Here is a 534-nt window from a genome sequence, read left to right as displayed (position 1 = left end):
TATGACAATATCTATTTCGTCTTAAAGCGGGTTTCCCGACACAATACTATGGGGTGATCGCTATCCCGGAGTCCATACTACCGGGTTTGCATCTCTATGTACATGACTTGCGAAACAAAGTTATCAACCAAGTTATATTCATGTGTATTGCGATGGATTTGTGCATTGTCTCTTTCTTGTTTTAAGGCCCCGCGAGTACCCGGAATCCCAAGGATCGATTAACGAGGAGGTAAAATGCAGGGATAAGTGGAAAGCTTTGCCGAAAGCCGGTGATAGCCTGGGCCGACCTTCTCCTTGCCCTAGGCCCAGATCGGGGGAAACCCCCTCGATCTGGCTCCCGTGCGGTCTCCCCCTGCCTCCTCCCTCCTGCGCCGCAATACTCTCCCCTCGCCTCGCAACCCCCGATTCCCCCTCCCCCTCGGTGACTCCCGCCGCTTCCTCCCCCCCTCCGGTCGCCCGGCCTGCTCCCCGCCCCCAGTCCACCTCCTCCTCCCCGCCCTCGCCCCCTCCCACCTCGCCGCTGCGACCCATGCC

This window comes from Triticum dicoccoides, chromosome 2B (genome assembly GCF_002162155.2).
Source record: "Triticum dicoccoides isolate Atlit2015 ecotype Zavitan chromosome 2B, WEW_v2.0, whole genome shotgun sequence".
Lineage (NCBI taxonomy): Eukaryota > Viridiplantae > Streptophyta > Magnoliopsida > Poales > Poaceae > Triticum > Triticum dicoccoides.
This window is presented reverse-complemented; position numbering follows the sequence as displayed.